Source organism: Sorex araneus, chromosome 1, assembly GCF_027595985.1.
Source record: "Sorex araneus isolate mSorAra2 chromosome 1, mSorAra2.pri, whole genome shotgun sequence".
Classification (NCBI taxonomy): domain Eukaryota; kingdom Metazoa; phylum Chordata; class Mammalia; order Eulipotyphla; family Soricidae; genus Sorex; species Sorex araneus.
The window spans coordinates 50,869,847-50,888,037 of NC_073302.1; the positions used below are offsets into that span (position 1 = coordinate 50,869,847).

Sequence of the window (18,191 nt, forward strand, 5' to 3'; positions counted from 1 at the left end):
TCTACAGAGGAGCAGGAGCTAGAGGCATCCTTAAGACTTGAGTAAAGAACTTGGTGGGTGGCCTAGAGACAGCAGGAAGTATGGGCTTTGTAACAGACACAGAAAATACTTCAGGCCACGAGAAGCAGTTGCAGGAGCTCCTCAACCTCCAGGGGGAAATGCCAGTTCACATCAAGACTATATGATCACTAGACAAAATAGGCCCAGGTGCCTTTTCAAGCCACAAAAAAATTGTTTTTAAGAATTTTGGCTTTACCAAAGGGAAACTCTTTTTATCTGAAAGACTATGATACAGGTACACCAAGGAACATAAAGAGAAAATCATCAAAGGTGTGGGTAACAATAAAGCTTATCACACATTTCATGATGATAAAGTGCTTTCCCACAAATAATGATGTGGAATCCTCATCACTTCAGGGTTGAAAGAAAGGTAACTATTTTATTATTATGACTGCTATGCCCACCTTTCAGGTTTATTGTGAGGCCAGACAGAGATGTTAGTGAATGCTATCTTGCATGCGACCACTCAGCTATCCTGAGATCTCCCGGGAGAAGTTCCAGCCCTCCACCCTGCTCACAGAAAGCAGCCCACATTCACACTCCTCATGACCCCCGTCTCCACCCATGAGCCCACCCACACATTCATGGGTCAGATTCCACTTCAGACCCCCAAACATCTTTGTCACCAAATGACTCACACCATTTTTGGAATATCTGTGGTCAATTATTTCCAATTAAAACTTCCATTCCTATAATCCTGGTATACCGAAAGCAAGCCAATTTCCCTACTCTCCTTCTAACCCCTTAATGCCCTGCACTTCCTCTTTTTAACTTTTCCCTTCAAACCACTATGCACTCTAGAGTCTTTTATATAAAGGGGGTTGGGAGGGAAGTGGCCAGAGAGACAGCAGAGCATTAAAGCACTGATACACAACTTTGACTACAACACTGGTTTGAATCCCGGAACCACATATGTTCCTCTAAGAACCACCAGGCACGGACCCTGAGCACAGAGCCAAGTGTGGCCTCCGAGCCCTGCTGGGTGTAGCCCAAAATTTTTAAAAGGAAGTTAAAAGGTACAAAGTCTTTTGGTTTTTTTGGGGGGGTGCACTCACAGTGATGCTCAGGAAGCACTCCTGGCTCTATGCTCAAGGACCACTCCTGGTGGGGCTAGGAGAACCATACGCAGTTTGGGGTATCAAACCAGGGTCAGCTGTGTGCAAGATAAGTGCTTTAACCTCTAACTATCACTCCAGCATTTTACTCGCCATAGAAATAAGGGTAGGAGAAGTAATTTAAAACTCTTTAATTCTACTTTAGAACTACCACACTTCCACCTTGCTACATGCCATTTGACTATATCATGATCCTATATTCCTGACTCAATTCCAACTTTGGCCATCAATTTAAAAAGCATCTTCATGGGAAATCCACCCAGTTCTTTCAGTATACTGCTTCTTGACCTAAACTATACAGTTACAAATCATACATCAATTTAACAAAGAGCACAACCACCCACAATGCCAAGGAGACACCCTAAACCCTGTTGTTTCACAGGAAGGATTCCATATATGAAATCTTGAACACCCTGTTCTCTTCCCCACTTAGTTCCCTTAGGATCCTCATTTTCTCACCCGCTCTTAAAAATCATTGAACCTTCCAGCTCCTAAATATTCATTTCTCACAGACCATTAGCCTTCACATGAATAATAGTAGTGAGCTAACTGAACTATTCACCGCCAGTACCTTCAAATCCATGCATGTCTCTTCCTATATTAGTTACATAGCAAGCTGAAATTAAGTAGCCATTGGCATAATGGGACCTAGAAGTTTAATTGCTCCTGAGTAAAATATTATATTCATATTATAGTAAAAAAATATATAGTGTCTGACCTTAGGAATTCATTAAATATCTTCCATTCTATATCTCTTCTTCCTTAATAATTATTTTAAAGTGATCAGTGATCCATATAACTGATCCATGTCACTGATCAACCCCTCTGAAGCCTATTCAGTCTAAGTAAATGAAATAATCTTCTTGGCTAAAAATTATTGTTTCTTACAGAGTATGGAGTCATAAAAGTGAGCTTTTTTAAAAGAATCTTCCATCTTATCCTTGAGAACATTAACTGAGAACTTCACATCTCACCTTATGCTCTCTTTCTTTCATTTTCAGAAGAATACCCCATATGCCACTGTAATTTCAACTATATTTTTTTGGCAGAGAATTTAGAAATTTCTATTATCAGTCCAAACCACTCTCAATGTACCGTGAAAACTTCAACTCACCATTTCCAGTGACATATCAAAATATCCCTCTCCTCTCTGTCTATCTCTGTTTCTCTCTGTCTCTCTCTGCCTCTATGTCTCTCTGTCTCTCTCTCACACACAAACACACACAACTTCTCTTGACTCCTCCTCTAAAGTATCACCACCCAGTTGCTTGAGATAAATCTTACAATCATCCTTGTCTCCTCTGACACACCTAGTTCAACAACAATCCTACTAATATTATCTCTTAGCCTTTTCTCAAATATAGCCACTTTCCCTGTTCAAATAAGATGAATAACAGCCCTGTTCAAATAAGGAAATTAAAGCTGAGATAAGCTGAGACACTGCACCTAGTCACACAACTAGTCTGTCATAGACGACTCAGATCCACCTGCTTCCAAAGCCCATATTTGAAATTTAAGTGTTGTCTCACTTGGACAGACTCTCAATACCAAATATCTTTCAAGAAACAAAATCAGACTGCATTTCAAGCACCATTTCAACTTCAGGATGACCCAAAATCCAAGAAAAGAAGACATATAAGGATAATTTTACATGCAAGGGTAAGTCAAAGTGTCCAAGGAAGCATTTAAAGCCACAAACAAAATCAATGACAGTAAAAAGGACATAGGTATCCTGAGGTTTTTGCATCAACAGCAACTGGAAAACCTGGCCCTTGTGCCCAAGTGAAGAGAATAAGATACAAACAATTGGGGCTGGAGAGATAGCACAGCAGGTAGGGCGTTTGCCTTGCACGCGGTCGACCCGGGTTCAAATCCCAGCATCCCATATGGTCCCCTGAGCACCGCCAGGGGTAATTGCTGAGTGCAGAGCTAGGAGTAACCCCTGTGCATCGCCAGGTGTGACCCAAAAAAGAAAAAAAAAAAAAAAAAAAAAAAAAAAGATACAAACAATTACTCAAATCTGAGTAGAAAAACTACATCACAGAACTGGACCACTGATAAGCATGTATCATGAATGAGAAAAATCCTTTGCTTTTTAAGTCACTTAGCTTTTGAGGTTAACACAAAAATCCTGGTTTATCCTTATTCTATCTCTATCTTTATTCAGGCTTAGGTGGTTCTCTTACCACCAAATCCAATAAGAAATAAGATTAGGCCAGGAAGATAATAAGTGCAAGGTTTAAGGCCTTGCACATGGTCAACCATGGTTTGACCCCCAGCCCCCCATATACCCCCCTAAGCATTGCCAGGTGTGACCCCTGAGCACAAAGCCAGAAGTAATCCCTGCACACTGCCATTATGCCCCCCACCTTCCCACCACCAGAAAAAAAAAAGTGAAGGTGTTCAGTATTACAATTTGGTATTTAGCCTAGAGCTCAGAACATGAGTCATGGGCAAAGTTACTGATATGGAGATGTTGCATGTGAATGTCAAATATTTTGTATTTTAATGATAGCAACTTATTGTTTCTTTTTTTGTTTTGTTTTGAGGGCCACGCCCAGGGGTGCTCAGGACTTACTCCTGGCTCTGCACTCAGGATCACTTCTGGTGGGGGGTCAGGGGGGTCTGTATAGGATGCTGGGGATCCAATCCAGGTCGGCCATGTGTGTGCAAGGCAAACTCACTACCCACTGGACACTCACTCCAGCCTGAATGCTAGCAATTTAGAAAGAATTACAAATTTGATGTCGAAGTCTCAGTCAATGTTTGGAGTGCAGACCAAACATTGAAAGTCATCACAGGAGATCTTTCTGCACCATGCAGGAGAGGTGCCTGAGAAAGCAGTGGCAGGCAAGAGTGACGATGACGCAGGAGGGAAGACTGACTCTGCAGTACAGTGTTTCTAGAGGACAGGCCCCACTGTGTGCCTGTGTGTCAGTATTCACAACCTCATTTCACCCGTTCTTTATTTCCCCGACTCAACCCTAAATGGCAATACTCACACAGCATTATTTCCACATTCTCACTGTTGTGTTTGCTCCTATTATTCATTTGCAACGAAATGTCTGCTCATCCGCCAAAATCCTGTGCACGATTCATGACCCAGCAGGAATGCTATCACCTTTATAACACACTTCCTGACTCCATGAATAAAATGTGATTTTATCCTATTCCTCCTTTAATACAACATTTTATTCTGATTTTTGCCATAATTATATGCACTCTCTCTTCATCTTTCTTGTATTCCAATTAGACTATAGTGTAGGCCACCAGTCCTCATAAAGTATCAGAATTTGGAGACATTCATTAAGTGACCAAAAAAGATTTTCACTGAATTAAATCCAGAAATATAAGGAATTCAATCCCAGAAAAATATTTTCAAGGAAAAAATCATCACTTCAGTGTGATTTTTGTGCTTTGTTTGCACCCACAACCTTTTCTTGGTCACTTGTGGTAAAACAATTAGAGTAATCATTCCCAGAAAACAAAGTTTATTTATAAAGAAATTTTTATATGTATATGACAAAAAAATAGGGTAATACAGTCAAAGTTTCGATCTCATGCCTTGGCTACATATATCTTGAGCTCATGGTTATTTTTTTAAATATTTAAACTAAGTGAGAATGATCACACTGGACAAGATCTGAGGGTTAAAAGTAGGTATCCTTGACAGCTTTTCAGTATCAATTGCAAACCACAATGCCCAAAATGTGGAGAGAGAGAGAGAGAGAAGAATAAAAGAAACTGCCATAGCCTTTCCGGCCCCGCGCGAGATCGACCCCGGAGGCAACTGAACCACTTTGGACACGAGCGGCGCCCCCAAAATGCCTCCAAACTGTGTGCTCGGAGCTTCTGGCCCAGGCGCTGCCAGCGAGTGATGCAATTACCAAAAGAATTTTCCCTGGACTTCATATAGAAATCCAAAACCGTGCGGCTGCAGTAGCAGCCGCGCGACCTAATATCTTTTGATTGTCAGCAACGTGTAAATGTTCCTTTTTGGCAGGGCTTACTGTGGGGGCAAACTCCAAACAATAGTACTGAGTTTTTTGTTGAAGGGTAAAAGATTGTAACGATAGAATTGTAGGCAGAATTTTCCCTGGACTTTATATAGAAACCCAAAACCGCGCGGCCGCGGCAGCCTAATGTCATCTAATCATCAGCAATATGAAATGGTTCCTTTGTAATGGGTTGGACTTTGGGGGGACCATAATAGGGTTAAAGTTTGTAGCGACGTGTAATTTCTGGCTGTACTTTCCCTGAACTTTATACAGAAATTCAAAGCCACGAGGCCGCTGCCATGGCCGCGCAACCTATTGTCATTTAATCATCACCAATATGAAATGGTTCCTTCTTAACGGGTCGGACTTTGGTGGGAAATCCTAACAAGAATAGTAAGTCTTTTGCTGAAATATTGAAGGCTACCAAAGTGGTAGCCATCTCTATAGACTGAACTAAGCCATATCCCCACGTCAGCTGAGAAGAAATATCCTTCTTTCTCGGGAAGAAACGCGGCATGGCGTTAACCATAGTATGATGTCCATTAAGCTGACACGGACCTGGTGGCGTTGGAATGGGATACAAGGGAATAAATTATTATGTACTTGGAACAGCGGGACGCTGGTGGAATCTCGAGCCAGGGCCGATACCAGCATATTACCTTTGATTCCAGAAACTGCTTGCAGACATTCTACCAGGCTATCAACTAAGCCAGAGCCCCACGCCGGCTGATGACGGGAAATAACCATCTTTTTTGGTTTGTTTTCCCTTTGTCAGGCAGCGTGGTGATTACTAAACAGGCGTGATCTCGGTGGCGCAGGACGAGGGGGGAAAAAAAATAGAAAAGTTATGTAACAAACAGCGGGACTTAATATCTCTACATTCTCAGCAAAGGAGAGCCATCAAATGCTTCCTTGACAGTGGGACTGTCTTTTCTTTTTTGGGGGAAACCCTAGCAACAATAGTGAGTTATGTGTTGAAACATGGACTGTAACCAAGATAAAGGGTAAACGAAGTGAAACTTATCACTTACAAGGGCGGGGACTGGGGGGGGCGGGAGGGGGCGGGTGGTTTAATGGGGTGGTTGGTGATGGAATATGGGCACGGGTGAAGGGAAGGGTGTTTGAGTATTGTATAACTGACATAATCCTGAGAACTATGTAACCCTCCACATGGTGATTCAATAAAATTTAAATTAAAAAAAAAAACTGCCATAGAGTCAGGCAGGGGGAGGGGGGTAGAGGGAGAGAACCTGGGGACACTGGTGCTAAGAAATATACACTGGTGGAGGGATGGGTGTTGGAATACTGTATGACTGAAATCCAGTCATGAACGGCTTTGTAATGCCCTATCCCACAGTGGTTCAATAAAAACGTTTAAAAAAAATATTTAAGCTAGGAGCCAAGGATATAATACAGGAGCTAGGGTGAAGGCCAGAGTTCAATATGCCAGCTCATGTCTTCTCAAGAACCTCCAGCTCCACTGGGATGACTGGGCAGACCCTGGCATGACAGGGTGTGAGAGGCACTGCACTCCAGATCCTAGCACCAAACCACTGGCCTGATTGACCAAGTATTGCCATGCGTGGCCCCAGGCCTCCTGGACACTACTTGGGAGATGAACTACCCTGCCAAAATGTTTTGAATCTAACTTAATCTTCTCAGATTTAAAATATAAAATAACAAAGTTGCAAAAGTCCCATGAATAAAAGAAATTTTGATATCCTTGTACTCCATACTTTAAAAAAAAGGTATTGATCTAAGAATGCACTGAGAAGCCAGACCTCAATCCTTACTTAAAACGTCAGCAACACACAGGTATTCTTACACCAGGAGATGAGAGAAGACAGAGGAGCAGGTAATTATTAATCAACATATCAAACTTTAAGAGAAGACAAAGGAGCAGATTATTATTAGTCAACACATAAAACTTTAGAACCAAATAGAATTTCCAGAGATCTGATGATCATCAAGAATTATTTGACAAGCTACTTTGTGTGTCATGCTGTTAAAAAAAGGTGGAATATATGATAAGAATTTTAATCTTAGGACAAGCCAGTAGCTCACATGTAGAATACCTGTCTATATTCAATTTTTAGAACCACCTATATACTAAATCTGATCAAAGTGGCAATTTTGATCTTTATGGTTTTCTTTATCCCTACTTCTTTTTTTTGCACTGTTGCATCAGAACTGAGTTCTAAAACTAATCATTTTTTTTATGGTCAGTGGAAATTTAGAAGCATAGATCCTCAAACTTTTGTAAAAAGAACTAGGCCTTTACAAATAGCCTACTGATTAATGATATACATTCTTTTTAAGTTCATATTCCACATATTAACTCTGCGATCATTCATACTGGTAGTTTAATGTTAAGATTCCTACTTTCCTCATGGGCTAAGGGAAAAGGTAGCTGGGATGGAGGGAGGAGCACTAAGTAAATGATGGTTGGAGGGATCGCTTGGAATTGTAGATACATGTTGAAAGTAGACTATGGACCAAACATGATGGCTGCTTATTACCTGTATTGCAAACCATAACACCCAAAAGGACAGAGTAAGAGGAATTGTGCCTGTCACAGAGGCAGGAGGTGGGAAGGGGTGGGGGTGGGGGGAGGGATACTGGGAACATTGGAGGTAGAGAATGGGGATTAGTGGAGGGATGGGTACTTGAACATTATTTGACTGAAACACAATCATGAAAGTCTGAAAGTCTATAAATGTTATCTCATGATGATTCATTAAAATTTTTTTAATTTTTTTTTAAATTTCTACTTCCTGAACTTTCAGACTCACACATCCAAAGCTAAAAAAAATCTCTAGTTGTGCAAGGTGATGACTTTTGAAAATGCTCAGAAGGAGACTACAGCATTATAAATAATTAAGCTAACTTCTATTTGCCACCAACATTTTCTCAAAATACTATAAAGTTCATTAACCCCCTTTCTTAAAAAAGGATCAAGAAAACTAGTTCAACTGTGGTTCCTGTTCAACCACACACTGGAAGGTACTGGTTTCCTTGAGTTCAACATGGAAACAACAGGATAAAAAGCAGCATGAACTAAAATGATAGTGTGGGGCCTTGTGGTCTATAGATTTAGCTGATCATACAAGAGCCTGGGAGGAGAAAACCCCCAAAAGATTAGTCACTTCACTTTGTGTTGCTGAATTCCATTCAGGTTAACAAAGTTTTTGCCAACAAAAGAGATGGGAGAATGGCAGTATTCACTTGCTCTGGACTGAGTAAGCAAATGTGGGATTTGTGGGTTGACTAATGTCATGGGATAAACCGGGCAGTCAGCCAAATTCTAAGAGTTTTGAAGAAAACTTTTTTTTTTCCAGAGTAAGTGCTTCGTGGAAGAACTGATGTCCACAAGGGCAGTCTGGGCCTTCAATATTACTTAAAGTATTTACAAGTATTCAGTCATAGGGAGTTCTCAGTGTGCCTATAACTGAAAATCTAAACTAAGAAATTCCTTCTTTGGGGGAAGGTTAAATATGCCATTCACATCTCTCGAAAAATGTGTTATCACTGTTTCTTTTTAAGATGATGCTACCCTGAAAGCATAGAGTAAGGCCACTAAACTGTAACTTGAATTTTTTCTTTCCATTCATTCATTTTATTCAGAATCTCTACCATATTCCCCAGGCACCATATATTGAAGAGTCTCTGTGGGTAAAACAGTGGTTGAATCTAATTTAGTCCATGCACTCTGAAAGCCCCCGGGCCAGTCTTGACTACTTCAAGAGTATTGGAAAATTAATTAATAATGTAATTTTATTTTGGTTGGAGGCAAAGATGAAAATTAGTGATTTGCTTAGCAACCTCAGTTAAGATCACGATATGTTTATAGGAAAGTCAGAAATAAAAATATTTCTGCTCTCTTCCCAAATCAGTCCTCCACCATGCCACTGGAACCACAGAGTCACTTAACCCAACACTGTATTAAATTTTACTGCAAACTGTACATAGTGTAAGGTGAAATTCTGGGTTTCACAGGTTCTTAAGTAACCCCCTCAAAAATATTTCTCAGCAGCAGCTGATAAAATCTCCTTCAACACTATAAACTTGGTGTATCTACCCAGGTAAGAAGTGTAAGTGGTATATAAAATTTAAAAACAAAATCCCTGAAATTATTTTTTGTTGTTTTTGGAGTCGCACTCAGCAATGCTCAGAGGTTACTACTGACTCTGCTCTCAGCAATTCTTTCTGACAGTGCTTGAAGGACCATATGGAATGCTGAGGACCAAACTCAGGTCAGCGTCATGCAATGCAAACACCCTATCCCCTGTACTATCTCTCCAGCCCCCATGAAATGATTTTAATGTAAATATTATAAACTACAGGAAGAATGCTCACTTGCAGTAACCAAAAATTATGAGGAAACATTTTCTGGGTTTCTACAAATATCTCTAATCTTCAAGTCAAAGAGATACTACGGTGGATAATACATTTGCCTAGCACACAAAAGACCCCAGTTCAATCTCCAGTACCACATATGGTCCTCTGAGCTCAAACAACCTGCCTTAGAATTAGGGACACCCCAATTAGTATTTACCTATGTTGGAACTCTCATATGAATATCTAATCTCCATGATTTATTGACCTTCCAGAGTACCAGTGGATAAATAACAAAGATGTCACTTAGTTTCATTTTAGGCTTTGGGGCCACACCCAGTGATATTCAAGGCTTACTCCTGGCTCTATTCTGAGAGATTATTATGCGGTGCTGGGAATCAAATCTGGATGAGCAGGTGGAAAGCAAGGGTCTAACCCCTATTCTATCTTTCCAGCCCTGGAGATGTTGTTCTAAAAGGCATTATAAGTAATTATCTGTAGAAAGAAATTCCGGTAGCTTAGCAAACTCTCATAAAAAAAAATCTCTCAAGAGATCTGGGGCATATGAAGTCATCAAATTAATACCAAGTTTAACGTATCTAAGCTGGTCTTAGAAATACAAATCCTTAGGAATAGAAAAGGCATTTAAAAGTCAATCTTTGAAAAGAGAATATAACTCTGGTTTCAGTACTAATATGAAAGGAGAGAGCAGAAAGTGAATATTAGAGCAATATTTAAAGAGCTATTAAGAGTTTTTAAATGGCAAAAAAGTAAACTTGCAAAAGTAAAAGTAAACTTTAGAGTTATAATGATAAGCAGGTAGCAGAGGTGACCGGGAGCTCACTGTGTGCCTTGAAAGAATAAAATGAAGTGCAAAGACCACAAACCAAGAGGAAGGCCTGCACAGGAAATAAAGAGGAAGGTTCACTCAGAGTTATGGACTTCAGCACAGGATAAAGACAGTCCATGTAAGGTTCATGAAAACCAAACAGGCAATACAAGCAGCAAAGTGTTTCCTTGAGTCATTAACTCAGGACCGCATTCTGACTTTAAATACCGTGGAACCACAGATGAAGACACTGCCTGAACTGAAATCATGTTAGAAAACATCTCTTTGCCTTTAGCTTGTTTGTCAGAGATGACTGGAACCTTCTGAGTGCTTCTCAGGGCACCCTCTGAGATCCAACTGAAGTAAGGGACTAGATGGGTGAGGTCAAATTTTCCAGCAAAAACTTGGACAAGCAGCTTGACTTAACAAGAAGCATAAATGAGCACTTCCCTAGACAGTGCCAAAGAGTTAGGTGCCAGAAGCCTGCGGTGGTTATTAGAAAATGGTTACCGCCTCCGATTGTCTGACTACATCTGACTTCACTGCCAGAAAACTGCTACAGAACAGTAGAATCCAGCCAAAGCAATCATTACTCCCTTAGGAAGCATTCACAGGTTCACCATGAGCACTTAATAAATAAATCTCTCTGCCTTTGCGAAGCAATTAGCCAGGGAATTACAGTAATTCCTATTGCCAGTAAAGGAGAAATTGTCCAATGGGACTTTAACTTTCAACTGGATGTTAGCGGTGCTCTTTTCCCTTTGGTTACCCAACAGCTGGGACTTCTTTGGCAGCCAAGTTGGTGCATTTCACTTCCTGGATCATAGAATCATGATGGAAGAAAGAAAACTAGATAAATAAAAAAAAAAAAAACAAAGAAAACTAGAAAGGGCTCAGGATACTGCCTCTCTATCCAAAGCCACTTCAGGGGTTTTGGTTTGTTAAGCTGCATCTCTTTGTTACCTTTTCCTTTAATCAGAAAAGAGCATAATACAAACCCATCTCATCAATGTCCAAACTCAGGTTATAGGAGAAAGTAGATAAGCGAAGCTGTCATAAAAGTAATGTATTTTAAGACATATAAAGACATATTTTCATGTATACCGATGTTTTCCCATGATTCAGATTGCATAAATGCTTTCGTTTGGCAAGAATCTGGGTTAGTTAAGTGACACGAATAATTTAGATAGTTTAGAACAAAAAAAAATCCTTCTGTTGGTTTTATAGGAAAAGATAGGTGTCTAAATTGTTCAGACTACTTTTTCTTTGTTGATTCCTGATCATGAAAACTGTAGAATTCATTTCTAGGAGATAGAATAAATATTTAGAAAAAATTAATAACAGGTCTTCATTAGCAAATGTTTACTGGATGCTTACCAAACTGTGATGCATTTTCTAGATATTATTCTGTTTTCATTACAACCTCATGAAGCTTATATTATTTAATAATTTCATACACTTTGCTCAAGTTGAGAAATAAATTTCTTGTTTGAACTGATATCCAAACTCAGGTCTTTCTTACTTCAAGACTTTGTAACTCTGTAGAAAACTATGTTTCTCTTTTGTCACTGCTGAGGGTTTGAGGTTTAATGTTACTGTGTTATAAAGAATTGTCCCTCCCCTGCCATGGGCTAGTTTTTGCTTCCATCTCTATTGTCCCTCCTTATAAGGGGACGATTATTTGAGGGTGATATGGAGAGAGTGAAGAAAAAGTTCTAAACAAAGTGGAGACAGAAGTTGCATGCGCTTCTTGAGTCCCTGTGGAACTTAAGACTCAGTTGGATAAATCCCAGAGGCTTATGTTCAGACAGAACAGGAAGGAACTTTTCCTGTAGCCTGTGGCGATTCCATTTAGACCAAAACTATTCTTCAGATGTGGAATAGACTATTGAGGAATTTTATTCAATTAGGATTAATGGCTAAAAAGTTGCTTCTGGGCCAGAGTGATAACACAGCGGGTCGGGCATTTTCCGTGCATGAGGCCAACCCAGGTTCTATCCCTAGCATCCTGTATGGTTCCCTGAGTGGGCTAGGGATGATCCCTGAGCACGGCATCAGGAGTAAGTCCTGAGCACCACTGGGTTTGGGCCCCAGAACAAAATAATAATTGTTTTTAATTTTTTTAAAGTTGTTTCCTTACAAAGTAATAGAATGGGAGACTAACACCCAAGAATAGTAGAGATAAGTATCAAGAGGAGTACTCCACAGCTTGGAAGCTGACCTCACATGCTCACATGTGAAGAAGCAGCTCTGATAGAGAAGGGATCACCAAGCAAAGGGTGTTAGGCGGGCCCAGGGATGGGAGATACGGGCTGAAAATAGACTATAGACTGAACAAGATGCCTATTTAGTACCTCTGTAGCAAACCACAACACCCAAAAAGAGAGAGCAAGCAAATGGGAATGCCCTGCCACAGAGGCAGGGTGGGGTGAAGGGGACAGGGTGAGGGTGGTGGGAGGGATGCTGGGACCATTGGTGGTGGAAAATGGGCACTGGTGGAGGAATGGGTACTTGTTCAATGTATGACTAAAACGTAAGCATGAAAACCTGTAAGTCTGTAACTTTGTCTCACGGTGACTTGCTAATTAAAAAAAAAATAAAGTTGTTTCCTATCCTCCAACTCAAACAATTTATTTGGCATTAGATACCTATTTTAAATAGATCTCCCAATTTTTTCCAACCCAGAAAAGTTAAAGATAAAGCATATATTATAATAATATGCTTTACCATAATGCTTGAACTGCTGAAAAATCACATAGCACACTAGCCAAATTATTAGATGTTATTTAGAAAAATCACTGGGAAAGATATATTTTGCAACTCTGAGTAATTGAAATTACTAAATAATAATAATAATAGTTATTGAGCTCCTATAGAGGAGAAAGCCTAGTGCTATAAACCCTTATACAAATTATTTCATTTGAATCTTGCTATTTCCCTATGAGGTAAGCTCTCTTATGAAATTTGGTTATGAAACCTGAAAATTCAGTGGAGATCACTGACAGACTATTCCCACAAACAGATTCTTCCATGCAATTCAACAGAAAATCATTCAGCAGGAACTATGCAAAAGGGAAGGAGAAAGAGAATTTTGTCAAGAAATGCAGGCTCAATTATCTGATTTAATGAGGAGTTTTTGTTGGTATGCTCTGGCTGGCTGGCTTCCACTCTCCCAGAACCTGTTCCAGCTGAGAAATTTTATGCCAGCATCAACCCCTTTGGGGCACATGACGGCCTTGGGCAATAGGATTAGTACATAAATACATTTACAGGATGACAGTGACAAGCTGGCTGTTAACGAAATCCAGTTCTAAAACATACCAATTACTTATCTCATCTGTGGGGTTTCCAACTTAATGTTTTTCTCCTCCAGTGACAAAAGTAAATAAAATTAAAATCTGGATCCCAAAATTTCTCTTTTTTTCATTCAGATATAACTTTATTATTTTATTTTTTGTAATGGCGGTTGGGCGTTTGCCTTTCACGCAGCCGACCTGAGTTCGATTCCTTTGCCCCTCTCGGAGAGCCTGGCAAGCTACCAAGAGTATTGAGCCCAAGTGGCAGAGCCTGGCAAGCTACCCGTGGTGTATTGGGTATGCCAAACACAGTAACAATAAGTCTCACAATGAGAGACATTACTGGTGCCCGCTCGAACAAATTGATGAGCAACGGAATGACAGTGAATGGATCCCCATGAGGTGCAGTTACAGACTTACAAACTTTCGTGGTTACGTTTCAGTCATACAATGCTCAGCATCCATCCATCCATCCACCAGTGCCCATTCCCCACCACCAATGATCCCAGTGCTACCCCCTCCCACCTCATCCCCCCCACCCTGCCCCGCTTCTGCGGCAGGGCATTCCCTTTTGCTCTCTCTCTCATTCTGGGTGTTGTGGTTTGCAATAGAGGTATTGAGTGGTCATCGTGTTCGGTCTATAGTCTATAGTCTATAGTCTATTTTCAGAACGTATCTCCCATCCCAAAAGGGCCCTCTAAGCACCCTTTACTTGGTGTTCCCTTCTCTATCTGAACTGCTTTTTCCCCCACTGTGTGAGGCTGGCTTCCAAGCCATGGAGCAATCCTCCTGGTGCTTACCTCTATTATTCTTGGGTATTAGTCTCCCTTGCCGTTACTTTATATTCTACAAATGAATGCAATCTTTCTATGTCTGTCCCTCTCTTTCTGACTCATTTCATGTAACATGATACTTTCCATGTTGATCCACTTATATGCAAATTTTATGACTTCATCTTTTCTAACAGCTGCATAGTATTCCACTGTGTAGATGTACCAAATTTTCTTCAACCAGTCATCTGTTTTCAGGAACTCGGGTTTTTTCCAGATTCTGGCTACTGTAAACAGTACTGAAATGAACATACAAGTGCAGGTGTCATTTCTACTATACCTTTTTGCCTCTTCGTGATATATTTCCAGGAGTGGTATTGCTGGGTCAAATGGGAGCTCAATTTCTAATTTTTTGAGGATCGTCCACATTGTTTTCCAAAAGGGCTGAACCAGTCGGCATTCACACCAGCAGTGAAGGAGAGTCCCTTTCTCCCCACATCCATGCCAACACCAGTTGCTTTTGTTCTTTTGGAGGTGGGCCAGTCTCTATGGTGAGAGGCGATATCTCGTTGTTTTGATCTGCATCTCCCTGATGATTAGTGAAGAGCACCACCTGTATTACTGTGCTTCTGCAAATATATTTTGTTTTTCAAGTTGTTATTGCCTTCATTTTTCTTTTATAGGTGCAACATTAACTTACTATATATAAAGTTGAGAAATCAGATTCACATCTCTTTATATGTCACAATTCTTAATAAGAAGTAATATCTGCTATATCTGATATATTATTTAGCTATAATATTCAACTAAAGTTTTATACAAATACACTACTGAATTAAATATTTTTTCTATCTGTATCCCCCAATCTGTATGGAGAGATGATGCATGTCATGAGAATATTTGCATATGATACATGGAGCGTGTAATGATAGGAAAAAATGAACCCAAAAAGTGACAATAACATAACAATAGTAACAAGAATAACTTTTTGTGAGATTATTGGAGGTTTTCCTGTGTTATTTAATTTTATTTTATCTAGCCTTCTCTACTATCATAGATATGTGAAAAACAGGGCGTTTTCACATATTCCATTGTGAAATGAAATATGATTCTGTCTTGGGTAGCTGTAAATAACATATGCCATAATTTCTTTCCTTAGTTGGTTGATATTTCACACCTGATTGTTTTATGAAAATTGAAATATGATGGTAATGTATTCTTAATTTTTTTCATTGAGGACAGGTGCTGCTTACCACAGATGCAGGCTTGCCAGCAGTCCCCAGAAGGGCACTCACCCCAAGAAGCCAGTCTGCCTTCCCCATGCTCTGTTCAATTGCATGCCCACAGCTGCTGCTGATTTTCTCTTGCTTCTTTTTGCAGCCTCTTAATGGGGCCAATATTTGTTGATGGCAATTCTGGAACCAGTTATAGCATAAATAGTTATTGCCGGAAGCAAGAAAAAATGTTTTACTTATTAATATATATTAAAAACAAACTGCAGGGGCAGAGCCTGGCAAGCTACCCATGGTTTATTTGGTATGCCAAAAACAGTAACAATAGGTCTCATTCTCCTGGCCCTAGAAGAGCCTCCAATCATTGGGAAAGACGAGTATGGAGAGGCTGCTAAAATCTCAGGGCTGGGAGGGATACAAACGTTACTGGTGCCCGCTCGAGTAAATCAATGAACAACGGGATGACAGTGATACAGTGATACAGGACAAGATGACTGGGTTTAACTGCAGGAATATCAAGGAAACCCATGTTTCCTGGCCGAACCATTTCCTGGCACTAAAGCAGAACCGAATGAGAGCAATGCCTATTATTTTCAAGTGATCATTGCTGGCCCCCAAGACTCCCCTTTGAAGGAGGGGCTTTTAAACTTGAACTGTTCCTTCCAGAAGAACACCCAATGGCAGTCCCTCAAGTATATTTTATGACCAGAATTTATCATCCTAATGTAGACAAGTTGGGAAGAATATGTCTAAATATTTTAAAATATAAGTGGTCCCCGGCTCTGCAGATCCACACAGTTCTGCCATCAGTCCAGGCTTCGTTAAGTACTCCCAATTCAGATGATCCATTAGCAAATGATGTAGCAGAGCAGTGGAAGACCAACAAAAACCAGGCCATAGAAACAGCGCATGGACTAGGCTATTTGCCATGAATAATATTTACATCAATTTGATCATCAAGTGTGCATCACTTCTCCTGTTCTGCCAAGATTTCATCCTTTTTTGTTTGCATTTAATGGACACAGTCTTAAAAACATTACAGAATTAAAGCCCGAACATCTTCAGTCCTTTGATGATTAAATTTATGTCTAGCACTAGCAAATTTATGTCTTGTGCTGACTCACTGTTGTAAAAGCATGAGCAGAAGATAGAAGTATCATCTGTAATGTTGCAAAACATTTAAAATAGCACCCCTCACTTCTTTTATTCATTTCCCTTATCATGGTTTAAGTATAGAGCACTGTGAATTAAGGCAGTTGTAAGGTTTAGCTGCTGGGGTGTGCGTGTTTTTCTTTATTTTATCTAATTTTTTTGAGAGGAGAAGGTAGTTTTATATTTTATATGGCTCCTTTTCCCCTTATTATATTGATCTAATTGCATCAGTTAAAAGCAGTAGCCAGTTCTTCATAATATGCTCTCTAGCCAAGTCTAACTTTATTTAGATACTGTAGATGGACAAGCTTGATTGTTCGAACTAAAATGGGAACATTAAACAAACATCACAGCTCTCACTAATAAGATTATGACTTTGCTGTCAAGTTTAAAATCCTCCCTTCAAGAAATACGAATGGCCAAAAGGCACATGAAAAAGTGCTCTGCATCACTAATCATCAGAGAGATGCAGATCAAAACAACTTTGAGATACCACCTCACACCACAGAGACTAGCACACATCCAAAAGAACAAAAGCAACCGCTGTTGGAGAGGATGTGGGGAGAAAGGGACCCTTCTTCACTGCTGGTGGGAATGCCGACTGGTTCAGCCCTTCTGGAAAACAATTTGGACGACTCTCAAAAAATTAGATATTGAATTCCCATTTGACCCAGCAATACCACTGCTGGGAATATATCCCAGAGAGGCAAAAAAGTACAATCGAAACAACATCTGCACATGTATGTTCATCGCAGCACTGTTTACAATAGCCAGAATCTGGAAAAAACCCGAATGCCCCAGAACGGATGACTGGTTGAGGAAACTTTGGTACATCTATACAATGGAATACTATGCAGCTGTTAGAAAAAAGGAAGTCAAGAATTTTGTAGTCAAGTGGATGGGCATGAAAAGTTTCATGCTGAGTGAAATGAGTCAGAAAGAGAGAGACAGACATAGAAAGATTGCACTCATCTATGGTATATAGAATAACAGAGTGGGAGACTAACACCCAAGAACTGTAGAAATAAGTACCAGGAGGTTGACTCCATGGCTTCGAGGCTGGCCTCACGTTCCGGGGAAAGGTCAACTCAGAGAAGCGATCACCAACTACATTGTAGTCGAAGGCCATGTGGGGGAAGGGAGTTGCGGGCTGAATGAGGGCTAGAGACTGAGCACAGCGGCCACTCAACACCTTTATTGCAAACCACAACAGCTAATTAGAGAGAGAAAACAGAAGGGAATGCCTTGCCACAGTGGCAGGGTGGGGTGGGGGGGAGATGGGATTGGGGAGGGTGGGAGGGACACTGGGTTTACGGGTGGTGGAGAATGGGCACTGGTGAAGGGATGGGTTCCAAACTTTGTATGAGGGAAGTATAAGCACAAAAGTGTATAAATCTGTAACTG

The 18,191-nt window shown here is 40.3% G+C and overlaps 1 pseudogene; it reads left to right on the forward strand.

Annotated features, from left to right (window-relative positions):
* Positions 1–16,125: 16,125 nt before the first annotated feature.
* LOC129401958 (ubiquitin-conjugating enzyme E2 N-like) lies at positions 16,126–16,683 on the forward strand (annotated as a pseudogene).
* The last annotated feature ends 1,508 nt before the right edge of the window (positions 16,684–18,191 follow it).